We start from the raw sequence: 12,085 nt of genomic DNA on the forward strand, positions 1-12,085 counted from the left end.
AGTCACTCTGCATGCCACACGGCAGACCTGCGGTCATTTTTATTCCATGGAAACGGCGATGGTGTTTTGGTTGCAGAATATAATGCTGTTATAGTCCATCCTCATGGTCCGCGTGCTAATGTGGGTTATAGTGACTACACTGAAACACTGCGCCATCTCTGTCCTTTCATGCACGCTTTGAATCATTTGCTCTCTTCTGGTAAAGAAACAAATGAAAATAATCTCGAGAATAGATTCAAATATTGAATTAGGTTTACTCATATGATCCTGCTTGTTCTATACTGTGCCATTGTGGGGGGCGCACATAAAACTGACATTTTTCTTTACATTTTCTCTTAATTTTTTTTATAGGCTACCTTTTATTTTGCACGATATCTTATACGATAAACCATAACTTTGACAGTGTGGTAAATGTATTTTTCTGTAGCCCATGGCCATAATTACAATAAAGCTACAACTATAGTATTGAAATTGAACCCCCACTAAACGTGAAATGTTTTTCAGGCAGTAAAGGTGGATATAAACCTTTTATTTTTATTTTTTTTTTTTTTATTAAAAGGTGAGTATCTCAGGTTGGAATAGCTCACATCTCTCATCAGGATTACATCTGACTCCCGCCATTAACAGTGCCAGTAAAATGTGTGTGTGTGTGTGTGTGTGCGTGCGCAGATATTTTGGGATCCTTGCTCCAGTTGTTCTCGGCTGCTACACGCAGGGGTCGTCCCGGATCGAGACCGCAAGGGGGCGCTCCGGCATCAGTGTAAGGCACATTCCCCCCCCCCCCACAGGCTCTGAAACGGGAGGAACCGGCTCTCTTCTGTGCAGACCTACACTGAGCTGTGACAGCAACAGTAGCCTATCACTGGGAACCATCACCAAAACCTGTAGCCTACATTATGTGACAGGAATGAGGACATGGTCTGTTTATTCATCATCTCTTCATCACAGTGACATCACTGCTTTATCCCACTACACAGTCAACATCATTCTAGGAGGAAATAGTGTCTGTAAATATTCCTACAGTACACAATATTTCCTCTAATATTTTTTAGGCATATAGTGCTCTTATTTTACCTGAAAACTCAGTGTGACGTCATGTAAAATATCAGTCTAATATTACTGTAGGCAATAACAACTGACCTCATGCATGCTGTCCTCTGATATATTCTTTTTCTTTAACATTTGAGTTTATATTTTTCCTGTGACGTCCGGTTCATTGTTAAATGTGAATTATAAAGTCAGGTGGATGTGGGTGCAGAGGTAAGTTGAGGTATTTAAAATGACTTCATCGCCTAACGGCACGCTGTGAACAGCAGAAAACCCCAACAAGCAGTCCCGACTACAGCAAATGTGTCAAAATGATTATGCCCCTCTAAGCTGGTTTATTTTTTTATTTTATTTCATAATGTATTTTTCTTTTTTCTTTTTTTTTTGGGGCCGGTGTTGGCCTGTGCAGGATCCAGAGGGAGAGAAAAAAGGGGGCAGTGCTGTGGTGCTGCTGACGTGAGAGAGAGAGAGAGAGGGAGAGAGGGAGAGAGAGAGAGGGAGAGAGAGAGAGAGGGAGAGAGAGAGGAATGCCCCGCTAATGAGAATATGACGTCAAGTCAGAGAGATTAGAGCGAGGATAACACCGGAAGTAGAGCGTGGTCACGTTGGGTGAACTTTTATTTGATTTCATTTTATTGGTCAAAAAAAGAACTTTCTCATGGTTGTTTTCCCTAATAATTCGCCCCCCCCCAAAAAAACAAAAAAAAACAAACAAAGTATGGTATGGTATGGTTGGTGGACGCGGTGCTGATTTCTACCAGACTTTTAGAAATATGAAAGCACATTCTCTAAACATAAGAGTTACCAGCAATGAATCCCTTAATGCCCCCCCACAAAAGTGCAATTGCCAGAGGAGTTACTGGATTACACTTGATCACACACACACATGAACCAGTCTACACCGATGCAATTCTGACTTTTTGAAGAAATTGGCTTCAGGGCAAAAGCGATTCAACGTGGATTTTATTTTGAAGAACGCGAGCGGAAGCCGCCGCCTCCCCCCTGTAATTGCCGCTAGCTTGCCGCCTCGGTGTAGAGTCGAAAGCGGACTGTCTGTCGCTGGAGAGCAAAGAAGAGGAGAGAGGTGGGAAAAAAGCAGTGAAATGGTGTAAAAGCCGAGCGAGTCCGACCCGAGCCAGGGCACCGACCAGGAGGATTATTGTTCTCTGTATAATTATCGCGAAAGTCAGTAAACTCCCGCTTTTTGATGCTGTCCTCACGGAGGTCTGAGCCAATAACGGACTTATTGGTCGGCTGAACCATGCAGAGGCTGCTGCTCCTGAGTTTGCTGTTGAGTTTTCAAACTGGTAAGCCTGCGTTTCTCTTGCTTTCTGTCTTTAGTGACACACGGAGAGCGGTGTTCTGTCCAGATGGGGGATTGTGTGGAAGTACAGGGGCCGAGCATTCCGCTGGCATTCCTTCAGAAGCGTGTGTGTGTGTGTGTGTGTGTGTGTGTGTTGGGGCAGAGAAGGAGAAAGGCATATAACGTGATTTCATAGCATTCCCATAAGAACCGCAGCAATGGATCACCTTAGGCGTGTGTGCGTGCACGTGCAGCTACGTGTGAGCGCGCGCGCGTGTGTGTCTGCGTGTCCGCACCGCAGCAATGGATCACTTTTTTTCTATTTCTTTTTTTTATTTTTTTTTATGATACTTGTCGCGCGCCCTTGCACGCGTTCGACTGTCCACGCGCGTGCGTCCAACTTGAACATTGACTTGAACGTGCACCGGGCGCCCACCGGCCCAAATGACCTTTTGCATATGACAAACCCCCGGTGCCGTTATTCAGACGGGCCGTGGTGAGGCGCTGAGGACGTGACGGGAATGACAGTGATTGACCAGCGCTGCTCTACATGCCAGCGGCACTTCCACACTGCTATCGCATCTGAATGGCTTGTCAGTCAATGAGAGCACTGCCACCAGCGCCTGTAGTGATCCTGTAGTGAAAGACAGCCCCCCCCCCCCCCCCCACACACACACACACACCCCTCCACTGCTCCTGTCCTGGTGTCCTACCTGTGTGCCTGACACAAAGCCCATTCCCACCCTCTCTGTTGCCTTCCACTGTGCATTTCAGCAGCACAATGAGGCATGTGCTGCTGCAGCAGCAGCAGCGCCCATGCATCTGTTCCCCCTCCATACCTGCGGGGTGCCAGGTAGGCTATTGGCTTATGATAATCACAGCTGTAGCCGAGTTGCTGGGAGACAGGAGGCTGAAGGAGGAGGAGGAGGAGGAGGAGGAGGAGGTGGAGGAGAGGATGGTTGTAATTTCTATAAGCTACCTGTTTGATTGAGGCATATCTGTGTGTCGTTGTGGCATCACAGCCCCCGCCATTGTCTACCTTGGCTGACCGGGAGCGTGCATGCGTGCCTGGCTGCTGGCCGGCCAGTCGGCCACTTCATCATAGGTGGGGGGGGGGGGCGTGTTCGGGGAAGGGAAGGTATGGAAAAGGGATGATGTCACCATGTCTGCCAGGCTTTGTATCGCTCAGCCGTGCTCAGCATCCGGCCATAGTGTGTTGCTGAGGGTTCAGGCGAGCAAGGAGCAAGGTTCCTTTTCATCGACAAGTCGGGCTCTCCGTGAATCCACATATGACACAATCTGGCAATCATTGCAACACACAACCCCCCCCCCCCCCAGCTCACTCCATCGAGACTCCTTGTTACTGCCACATGCTGTTGTCCTGTTTGTCCACTCATAAACCGTTCAATCCACATGACTAGCTCAGTAACACATGCACTTACAGATGTGCACACACACACACACACACAGACAGCCTATGTACGCGTGTGAAGCCATTCGTCCTATTGTCTCGTGCTGTACTGTCGCGACTGTATAATCCGTCATTACTCCATGTTGGGATCTCAAACACAAAGATATTTGCCCTCAAAGACTTTCCCGAAGACAAGATTAGCAGGCTGCAAATGGGGGCTGGATTTTGTTCAGCAAGATTTGAAATGATGCAATAAATGTAAGTTGTCAAATGTGGCACTGTGGTCTCTGCATTTTGGGTTTTTGAAGACACAAGAGGAGTAAACGTAATCCAGCCTGAAAGAATGTCACCTCCAAAAGAGATAATACTTGTGTTCGGTTTGGGAGCATTTCTTTCTTAAGAGCACCCAGACTCTTATCTCTTCATTAGACAAGTAAAACAGTATTTCATGGGCTGCAATTTGCACACATGTAATTGCCTACTAGTGCTAATGATTGGACGGTTATTAGTGGAGCAGCTAATTAAAGCTTTGGTGAATCAGAATGTTTTTGAGTTATTTAGATTTGCAGCCAGGGCTAACTACGGTGTGTCTCCACTAGCAACACCGCTGGAGTGATTGATTTAGTATCCCGGCCGCGTGTCTACATACCAGTCCCAAGCAAGCGCCACCATTAACGCAGCCGTTAAATGTGACTGCATAATCAATCCCTCGCAAACACACTCCTTTAACTTCCCAGTGTGCAGGAGAGCCTTGAGGTTTGGGCTTGCAGCGCTGCACCCACAGCCCGGACACGCTAGGCTCAAATGCTGACTCGGACAAAGGGCTCCGGCGCAGGTGTACCATTTGTCAGCCTCTGTCCTTTTGTGCGCGGGCCGAGGCCACGAGCTGCTGCTGCTGCTGCTGCCGCCGCCGCCGCCGCCGCTGCTGCCCGTACTGTACGCTCCGGCTCTGAATCACACAGCTGGAGCTATGAATCACAGACCTCAGAAGGATTCCTGCGTTGTGCTCAGCAAAGGAAATATTCAGATGTTGGAAGAGTCGGACGCATTCGGGGGGCCCTTACACCCAGAAAAAGAAGGGTTCCTCAAGGGTTGTTTGATCAGGAAAGCAGTGGTTCTGCTACTATATGTGTGATGTTAATGGCTTGAAGTGGGCTGTAGTAGTTCAAATAATGAAGAATTAGTGGAGCCTCATAAAGAATCCAATGGTGCACTAAAGCTGCTGATTTACAACCTTTTATGCTTTCTTGCCAGTAATAATCTGTGACACTTTCATCCAAATACATTTCCAGTTTTCCCCGCTCTTCATCACTGGTTCATGTGCAGTAACTCTCTAGATGCTGCAAGTGCGTGAACTCTTTCCCATTTCCTGAGGAATCAATCCTCTATCGCACAGCAAGGGGTGTGTCTCATGTTCTCGCACGAAATAAAAGAAGAACTGAGCAGCTAGCCTGAGCTGATCTCACGTAGCCAGACCTCCGTCGCATTAAGCTCACGAGGATCTGGAGAAATTCAAGCGCTGAAGTTGGTCACAAAAGGATGGGGACACAGTGGGCTGTAATATCCAGGGGGGGGGGTTGGGGGAACTTGTTTCTGCTCAGACAATGGCTATGAGAGATTAAGCATGAGCAGTAGTAGCTACGGTGGCTGTGCCACCTACAGAAACTCAAACCTCCAATGAGGCTCTCGTGGATTACCCCCTTATAGAACTATTTATAGCACCTTTCTGAAAGCGGTCCGCCATGGTTTCTAAGGCTAACGAACCATTTTGTGGTGCTCCTCTGAACCCTTTCCTGCTCAGGGTGTAGATCTGGAGTGACATATGTAGCGAGGCAGAAGTCTGTTTTTAATTTTGATCCCTGGCAAGCGAGATAGGGCTCTGGAGCATCCTACTGTTACATGCGAATTCGGGTCATGTTTTTTTTTTTGTTTTTTTTTCACGGGATCTGAATGAAGCCTATTTACCGAAAAGCATCTCTAATTGACATCAGCCACTGAAAGGGACCACTGAACCAGTTGTAAAGCTCAATCTGGGAATGGAGCCCGCAATGTTATAATGTACATCCACGGCTGTTGTCCCCCATTGGGTTCCATTCAATCAACGAATTCTTGGCATTTCTGTCCCGGCGGGTGTTTGTCAATATGTGACATGTTGATTGCTTCTCTCAGTTGATCTGTTTGTTTAAGGGCATTCCTCTGCACACGAGTGTCCCATAATGCTTTTTGAAGTGGTGCTCTGAGAAGAAGAAGCAGCTTGCGCGCCTGCTTTCGGATGATCCAGGGGTACTGAGGAATTTACTCTGATAATTCCCCATCAAACTGGTGGTCAGAGAGGAATTCAATCAAAAAGTGTACACGTTTCCTTTGAGCATCCTCAACAGCTACGTGAACGCTTCTCAAGTGAAGCCCCGGGATTCAAAGGCCCCATAATCTGATTGTGTTTGACAGGCCGGGGGCATCCAAGTTATAAAAAGAAGAAGGAAAAAAAAAAAAACATCCCCTTAAAAATGTTTCTTTATGCAGAGTTCCCCGAGCAAGAGAGGAACACTTTATCACATCTGACTGAATCTATTGGCCTTGTTTTCCCTAACTGCACGGCCACATTCTGCAGCGAGGACCAATTTGGAGTCGGTGGGGGGGGGGGGGGGGGGTTACAGAAAAAAGTTGTTTAGGAGAGAAGAAGTGGGAGAGAAGGAGGGGGACAAAGAGGGGTAGTCTTGCAGGCAGGTGGGTGAAGCCTGATCGGGAGTGATTAGACTTTTTTTTTTTGTTGTTTGTTTTAGAGGTAGTGAGGTGGAGTGGGGAGACAGTGTTGTGGTGTGGGAGGAGGGTGTGCTGGATGAATAGAAAAGCGAGCCGGGAGAGAGAGAGAGAGAGAGAGGAGAGAGGGACGAGGACGAAGGAGGAGGAGGGAGGAGTGGTCGGGAGGCCAGCGGCAGAGAGAATGGGACTATTACTCAGGCTTGACTGCTCCCTCAGTGGTGGCAGCGAGGCTGCTCATTCAGACAGAATATGGTCGAGGCCGGTTCAAAGGCTACATTTGCGCTGGAATCGGGAGTGATTGAACCCACATCTGAGGTGCCAGCCGAGCTCTTCCCCTGCCCCGTCCCCGCTGAGGTTAATTGGCATTAATCGGTGTTGCTGTTAACTTTCTTTTTCGCTTCTTTGGCTTTCCCTCCCAACATGAGCCTTTTTCTGCTTACCGAAGTTCATTCTTTCTCCCTTTCTGTCCCCTCCTGGACCTTTTTTTTTTTTCTCCCCCCATCTGACTCTTTTTTTCTGCTCCCCATCAACCCAACCCACCCCCCAACATTACTTCTCCTTCTCTTTCCATCTACCCCTTTCTCTCTCTTGCTCTCTAATAAGTTCCAGATGTGGTTCTCGCATTCCTCTGGTCGGTGGAGAGAGAAAGAGAAGAGGGGAGGGGAGGGGGTGGTATGAGTTGGGGGGGGAGGCGGTGGGGGAGGGGACAGGAGGAGAAGCACATGAATTGAAACAGGGAGCACATGATGAGGAAGAGGAGCCCATGTACTGTAACACACAAACACACACACACACACACACACACACACACACACACACACACACACTCTAATGTGCACTGGAAAACGCACACACAAGCAGAGGGAGGGAGAATGGATGCATTTGTGTGTGTGTGTGTGTGTGTGTGTGTTTAAGGGGATGGGGGATGGGGGATGTCGGTCCTGTAACCTCAAAAGTTTTGGGACATTCTCCTCCTCCTCCTTCTTCTCCCCCCCCCTCCTCCTCGCCCACCCCCCCCCCCCCCCCTCCCTCCGCAGGAATGTGGCTGACGCTGATGATGTCACTTCATTTCTCCGCTCTCCCAGTTTTCTGCTCCTCTACAGGGACAGGGCAGAGAGAGAGAGGGGAGGGGGGGGGGGATTGGACTTGCTCCATCCATCTTCCCTTTACAATAACAACATTAGGGTCAGCCGTCAAACTAAATCGGTTACCACAGTACCGCAACGCAGCGCCGTCCCCTCGTCATGTAATATAACAGCCTGCAGGCTAAATTGTTGCCGACTACAAATAATGAGCGAGCCATCTCTTAGTAGTAATAATCATCAATGACTTTGAAGTCCAGTCATTAAAACCATTTTCTCTTCAGATGCATTATTTTGTCAAAGTCTGCCACTGCCAAGTTCATGCTATACCCTGGAGGCTAAGCTTACCTTAACTCAGTTTACCCATGTTACTTAGGTCCGGGTTAGGCTTAGCCTAGTTTACATCTTAGCAGGCCGTGTCAAGTTGATCAAAGAAATGGTCCAAAAAGTGTGTGGACCATGGGAATTAATATTGCTGCCATAAGAGCCTTCACTCTTCCTGTTTCAGGCTTTCCGCAAGATTTCGGAACCTGGATGGAGGGATTTGCTCCCATTCAGCCACTAGAGCATTAGTGAGGTTCAGTACTGATGTTGGGCGATAGGACCTGGCTTTCCAGTTCATCCCAAAGGTGTTGGGTGGGGTTGAGGTCGGGGCTCTGTGCGAGCCAGCCAAGTTCCTCTACACTACAGCGGGAAAAAACGTTTCTTTTCCGACCCGTCTTTGCGCGCAGGGTATTTTAAGTTGAAAAAGTAGAAATCATTGCTTTTTCTGAAAATGTTTTGGACCGTATTTGTCCCATGAAAGAATGCTCCTCATTCATTAGACAAGCTTTATTTCTCTAATGCTATCAAAAAAGGCATTAAAAGTCTACAAAGCTCAACCCAGATTTATTGTCACCACACTCACTTTGCTTTCAAGCCCTTTAGTGTGTTTGCTATCAACAAAGAAGCCTCCTCTACACTGGTGGGGATATTTGGCGAGGGGCTCGGTATGAATATTACTTCACTCGAGGAGGTCAAGGCCCCGGGCTTTTATTGGATGGCTTGTGACAGATGACATTGCGAGAAGCACACAGTACATACCAATAAAATTAGATTACACTGGATTGAATTAAAGCAGACCTTGGAGGAGGTGATTTATCGATGAGACGCGGCTTGTAAAATAGTCCTGCTGGATTCCATTACCATGTGCTGTAACGTGAGGTGGAATCGGCGGACCATCTGAAAGCTGTCACTGTTGATGGCGTGGCTGTTTACTTGCCGGATCACGTGGCGTTTGAAGGCAGAATGGCTTCAGGAATGGGTCGCTGCCCGAAATCAATGGGGAACCACGGCCGTGAATTATTGGTTCATTATGATATCGATTGTGCCAGTCGAATTCTGTGGCGACCCCTGTGCTACAAGCCACGCAGCACACTGCTGCAGAGTAGCAGCTTGATATGTATGTATCCCCCTTGTTCAAGCTTATCCAGAGGACAGCTATTGTTAGTTCTGGTCACCCTTGGTTACAGCCGAGTATTCTTTGTCAGCCACTCGGCATGTTGGCCGCACAAAGACTCGTGGATTACCAGCGACGGGCCGGCTTTCCAGCGCTTGAGCATATTCATGTGCCCGTAATATGTCAGATGCTTCGTCCATGAATTATCATATTAGCCACCGCTGATCCTGGGGTTGCCATGGCCACTGTGTCTGTCATTGTGTCAGTGGTCCTCACAGGCTGTAGCCATGGTAACAATGTCTGTAACAGAGGTTTGGTACAAATAAAGCTCTTCAGATTTGAAATGCGTGTGTGAGAGGAGCCCCGGAGAATTTAAGGGTGGCACACACACACACACACACACACACACACACACTCACTCTGCCTGCAGTAACACACACATTCATAGACAAAGAGTGTGCACACCTTCACAGGAGCATATGCACTCTCACTCACACGGTAGTATCAAAATGGACAGACAAAGCGCAGGGATAATTTTCCTCCCGCCATTTCCAAATAAACCTGTTTCCACAGCAACCATTTTGATAGTAATGGAGGGGAGGGATGAGAAGCAGATATGCTTGAAGGTGGAAAGGTGGCCCAAGGAAGGGGGATAAGGTGGTAGGTGGAGGGAAGGCGGCAGAGGGAGTCCACAAAAAGGGATGACTGTGAGCAAAGGAGAGGACGGCGAGGTAAGACGACGGAGGAAGGGAGCGAGCAGGCAGACAATGCGGCAAACAAAGGAAGGAGTCACTGTGTCTTTCTCTTTCTGGCTCTTTCCCCCCCTCTGCCCTGATCTTCCCTCCGCTCCGTCCCCACCTCCAGGAGTCACCTTTGTGTTTGAGTGACACGGTGTCAGCAGGCTCAGTGGGTTGCCTCCTTTCACTCCCTGCTTCTCTCCGTCTATCGTCTCTCTCTCTCGCCTGGTCCTATAGCGTCGTCACCATGGCTACGGGTTATTATGGCCATCCTGCCAGGCGGCCATGATGTTGTCGAGAGAAGGCAGGCACAGGTGGTAGAGTTCCCACAGCCAGATAAATGTCTGGAGAGGCCGCACGCCCTCATGTGCTGCATGGATGCAGGTTAGAGCTGGAATGATGGATTTATTGATTAGTTGGCTTGGCAGAACGATTATTGGCTGTTTTGATAAATGAAGACTTGTTTAAATCCTTTGTCTACTCTAAAACTTGCTGCGTCCAGCTTGTCAAACATGGGGATTTGGTGCCTTTCTCTGTTTTATATCACAGTAAACAGGATGTCTTTGGGGTTCGGACAAAACAAGCAATTTGAAGACGTCACCACGCTCATTTTACACACTATTATCTGACTTTTTGCAGACTGTAGATGAATCAGCAATGAAAATAATCGTTTCTTGCAGGTTTGCTCACATTACACACAGTGTGTAGTGCATACACTAGAGCGGCAACGATTACTCGATTTATCGATTTTTGGAATCCAAAGAAAATTAGTCGCCAACTATTTTGATAATCGATAAATTGAGTCACTTTTATAAGCAACGTTTGCTGATTCCAGCTTCATGAATGCGAGGATTTGCTGCTTTTCTTTGTCGTTTATGACAGCAAATGAAGAGTCTTTGGGTTTTGGACTGTTGTTTGGGCAATTTGAGGGCGTCATTTTTCACAATTCTCTGACATTTTACAGACGATTAATCATGACAGTAAGTGGCAGATTAATCGATAATGAAAATAATCGTTAGTTGCAGCCCTAGTATACACCATGCATACATTCATAAAAATGTATGTAGGCTACATGCTTTATAGTGTATGCATGCATTTACAATGCATAGTGCTGCACTACGCTAAAAGCCTCTCATCTCCAGGTCAGCTTTTCAGGAGCTCACACGAACGTCTGTGTTTTGAATAAGTTTTTCTGAATTAAAAAGGAGCTTAAAAAGAGAGGACTCCTGTAGCAAAGTCCAAAGGGGTCTCCAGCACACTCTGGCAGATCTGTCAGTGCATAGACTGACTGATGGACGGACGTTGAGACGTATGTCATATACAGACAGCAGGGAAGGGCGAGTCAGTGCCGCATGACTCCTATGGCTGCAACTTTGTCCCGAAACAATGATGTCATCCTCCTCCATCACACTTCACAGCTCTGTGTCTGTGGACCTCGCCGTCTCCTTTGTTCTCCTATTCCTGCATCTCATTTCCAGGCAGCCCCTCCGTAACACCAACACATTGGCCACACGCAGCGGCGATATGGAATTAGACAGATAACAAAATCAATTTGGAGCGGATTGACTAACAGTGAAGAGAGTGGGGTGGGGGTGAAAGAGAGAAATAATGAGAGGCCAGTGCGGCCGCCTGACTATTAATTGGATAGGTGGAGGGAGGATGAGGTCATTGAAAAATTTCTTTTTTTTTTTTTTTTTTTTTTCGAAAAAATGGGTGTACCGAGCATAAGGGAGGGTTTCATCAGACACACAGATGCACATACGCTCGTACGCTCACAGACACGCTCGTACAGAAAACTTTTTTTGGGCAGTTACATTACACGTCAGCTGTTGCTATGGTGACGCAAGCCTGTGATCCAGCCGAAGCGCGGGATTGGCTGGAGAGGGGAGCGAGCGAGAGGAAGGCAGGGGGACTTTGTTGAAGGGGTGCAGAGGGGTACGGGGAGGGGGCCAGACACAAAGATAAATTAGATCGATGCACAACAATCCATACAAATGCCATTTTATTTAATAGGATCTGATTCAGTGAGACTGAACGCCACCAGTGAACCTTCCCAGAACCCTCTGCTGCATGGCGTCACTTCCAACCTTGTCTCCTGTCCCGTACAGAGAGGCGAGGCAAGCCTGTATTTAAATGCCGTAAAGCGAGCTTTGACATTCACCGCTTAACAGCAGGGTGTGTGGCAAATTAAGAAATGCAGGGCTTATGGGTAGCACACTTGCTAAAAATAGCTCCAAACATCTTTACATGCGTACATACCCTTTCTGTCATTTTCAGCAACAAATTGAAGGTTCATTACCTTGC

The sequence above is a fragment of the Enoplosus armatus genome, chromosome 23 (assembly GCF_043641665.1).
Source record: "Enoplosus armatus isolate fEnoArm2 chromosome 23, fEnoArm2.hap1, whole genome shotgun sequence".
Classification (NCBI taxonomy): Eukaryota; Metazoa; Chordata; class Actinopteri; order Centrarchiformes; family Enoplosidae; genus Enoplosus; species Enoplosus armatus.